The 3771-nt window shown below is 43.8% G+C and overlaps 1 protein-coding gene across 1 annotated transcript in view; it reads right to left on the reverse strand.

The window, feature by feature from the left end:
- Positions 1-3771, reverse strand: part of LOC102671395 (myocardin-related transcription factor B-like) — a 134923-nt gene that overhangs the window by 88015 nt on the left and 43137 nt on the right. The window lies entirely within an intron of this gene.

Raw genomic sequence — 3771 nt, forward strand, 5'->3', positions numbered from 1 at the left:
TGAAGATCCTTCGATCTTCGATCCACTTGCACACTGACGAACCCGTCCTCCGGAGGAACATGTCGAGTATATATAAGTGTACACACGAATTCGAGTGCGTTTTATACTGGGTGGCGTGATTTCGCTTGCGTTGACCCGTTAGACTCTTTTTCTGTGAGTTTATTTTAAATAGTTTCGTTTTGGATAATCGCGCAAATTTTGTAGAGATAAGGAAAAATCTAAGTCCAACGGTTGGGAAAAGGGTTTAGTTGTTTTGTTTTTTTTCTTTACTTTGTTTTAAGGTAATTGAGATACGATAAAGTTTAATTATTTTTCATGTTGCTAGGTATTTTTTGGTTTAATATCTCTCTCGAGATCATTAAGATCCGGCCGTCGTATAATATTACTTTTTTCCAGTTCTTTATGCATCGTGATGAACTGGTTAAAAAAAAAAAAGAAATGTTCGATTTAAAATTACAAGGAAGCGAAAGGTATTCAACATATTTTATACTCCAATTTGGACAATTTCGGTGGTCGATTGATTGAACAGGTGCATCATTTTTTCGAAACGCATAATCCTTACTTCTCACGTAATACATATTTCTTCTATCCCAATCAAATACTTTCCTCTTCCCTCGTTATCCTCAAATTACGACGAACGACATCTTCGAACAAATTTCGAATTCATCCTCCGTTCCCTTTCTCAATTTATTAATCCAAAAAGGAAACGAATTTCAAAAACACCTTCGAACGCTCGATCGATTCTTCCTTAAACTCCCCCTATTTCCCCTCGTTCTCGAACCTTTACACCCCAAGCGCGATCGATTCGCGACAAACACCCTGTACAGAAGGATCGTACACGTGCACAGGTTGCGTTTTGAGAGAGAGAGAGAGGGGAGGGGGAGGGGCACGTGCGTGTTCGCCCTTGCATCGAAGCAACGTGAGTCACTCTCTCGTCAGGGTCTGCGCTGGTAGCCGCGAAAAACTGCACGCTGCACTTCGGGAATGTCGTTGGCATGTACAGGGTGTTCCCCTTTGCTGCTGTCTGGCTGGCCGACAAGAACGGCCGAAGAAGCTTTGCCTCGGGATTTCGCTTCCCCCTTTCTTCTCTCCTTTTTTCCCTCCGGCTCGCGGCCTTTTCGAGGAACCGACTCGCTCTTCCTGCCTCGCTCCCGATCGAGGAAAATCTTCTCCTACGTTTGCCCAATTTCGTCTTCTCTCGGTTTAACGTGGCAAGACGAGGATATATTTTGAAATATATTGATGTTTGGGAAGGTATCTAGAAATCGTGGGATGAATTTTCTTCGTGGCGATAAATAGCCATATATTTTTCAATCTCGTTCGATTTGCTCATCCTCTTTTGATTATATAATATTGGGAAGGAATTATATAATTCGTTGGTAATATATTTATATTAAAGAGCGCAAGAGTTCGTCTTAAAAATCGTAAGTTTTAACGCGATCATTTTTGGATTCGGCTTGGGACAAATTCTTCTTTCCAAGATTTAAGGTTGATACATCCTTAAAAAAATAATTTCTTTCCACTGATTATCGGCGATTATTTCGGATATTGGAATCACGCGATTCTCGAGAAAGAGAGAGAGAGAGAAAAATCGTGTCCATTCGAAGAGAAAATGCTCGTAATTTCGAGAATTAATTGTGGCAATTTAAAAAATTGCCCCCACGAACCGGATCTCGAGGAGGAGAGATACGTGTCCCAAGGATCGTCTCCTCGATACTCCTCCGATGACTTATTACGACGCTCCTCTTCGGGACTCGTGCGCTGCCTATTGCTCGTTTTTCCACTCTCGTCGAGAGATTATTTAGCACTCCATTTGTCGGCGGCATTGCTGGATTATAGACCGTCGAGATCGACCCAGTTCAGAATGACGCGGATCCCCACCTCTCTCTCTCTCTTTCTTTCGTACCGTTTTCTTGTTCGTCTGTCTTACTTCTTCCTTCGGGTGCGAGTAATGATGCATCGATCCATCGATCTACGTGTTGTTATTTTCACGCTTGTTTGCTCGGCCGAAACAATGTTTCGCGGCGAGGAGAATGATCTGTGCGCGAATCATTGAATTTGGATCAATAAACCTTCATTTCGTTCATTAATTTATTGAATAATCTCGCGATATTTAGCGAATTTATATTTAATTGCACGATTGAATTTAAAAAGATATCCTATTGATGTGCTGTAAACGCAAATTATGAAGTCCAATTGGATTTGTCTACATAATTTAAAAAAAATATCATTATTCATATATTAGTAAATTATTATTATTCTCGAATTTATTTATTTATTTTTTTTCATAATATATTCGTGAAGTGGATCTCGCTATAATTCCATCGTGTAAATTAATTTTCCCCCAATTCTTTTATTCGAACGAGTAATCCTTTCTCAATCCTTCGAGAGATAAATTTGTTAAAACTAGAAACGCATACCAGATTTTCCAATAGCAATAACGCGATTCGAAATATCTCGTTGAAAAGGCAGGCGTGTACCTTCGAAATAATCGCGAAAGGGTGAGGAACTCGAAGGAGAGGAACGAATGAGGCGCGGTGGGGAAGAAGGCTTGGCCACAATAGCCGTGCTTTGCCGCTCATTAGAGGCGAGGTCATAGGTCGGTTGAAACCGGCGCTTTGTGCCTCTCGTTCCTGTAACTCACGTACAAACAATGTCCACGCACGGAGTGGATCCCCTTTTCTTGGCGAGGGCCAACGTTAACCCGGCCTTGTTCGATCCTTTGTCCAAAAGTCAGCGGCGTTAATGAAGCGGATTTTCTTTTTTTCTTTCTTTCTTTTTCTTTATTCGAATGCGTCGTGGGCGTAGCCGGGCCAAATCGAGAGCAAAACGGGATCGATCCGGGATAAATTCGCTTCCGGAATGATTCACCTTTCCTTTTCTTCTCTTATTTCCTTTCCATTCTCACGAATTTTTCTTCTCTATCGATCGCTTCGCTTCCAATAAATTCGACGAAAGAAGAATATTCCGCGGAAACAAGTCGCGAAAATTTTCTTTCCACGACCGAACCTTGAACCTCGAAGCCTTGAGAAAAAAGGAGATTGGTCCACCTGTGTGCGCGACTCCCACCTTATCCTCCTCTTCACCCTTTGCTTCGTTACTCCGTACTTCGTTTCAAACCTCTCCCAAAGGAATGAAAGGGGCGTCCGAGCAACTAATCATCGATTAAGCTCGCCTTAAGGACTCGATGGTGGTCGTGGGTAGGGAGGGGACTACCTCGAGAGCCACCTCGAGAGCTTCCACGGGGTGTCCCTTTGTTCTCGGCCGTCCCACACTCGGCCAAGTTCCATTGAACCCGGTACGATTATAAATTGCCCTGCGAAAGCGCCTTGCCTGGCCTATGCTGCACTTTCCACACGCGTAACCGCGGCCAGGACAAGGCGCGCGAATATATATACAAGCGCGAAGGGGACGGGGGAGGGGAGGAGACTTATTTACCGGAGGTACCGGCCTCCACTTAACCCGTAACCCCGAGCTTCGTATATCTTGTCGACAATGCGTACACCGATGAATTCAATACCATGGCCAACCCCTGCACCCCATCACCGCCTTGCGCATCCTCCTCAATAAAGCTAAAGGAGCAGGAGAAATATGGCGATGGATAGTTTTCATCGCCCGCTTCTGCTGCTCGCGACGAAGGTATCATCATGGTCGTGGATGGGGCTCGATAGGAGATGTGATCGTCATCGATCGAGATGAATTATAAGATGAAAGTTACGAAGATTGGAGATGTTTGGATAGTTTTCATCGCTCGCTTCTGCTGCGACGAAG

Source organism: Apis dorsata, unplaced genomic scaffold (assembly GCF_000469605.1).
Source record: "Apis dorsata unplaced genomic scaffold, Apis dorsata 1.3 scaffold_42, whole genome shotgun sequence".
Taxonomy (NCBI): Eukaryota; Metazoa; Arthropoda; class Insecta; order Hymenoptera; family Apidae; genus Apis; species Apis dorsata.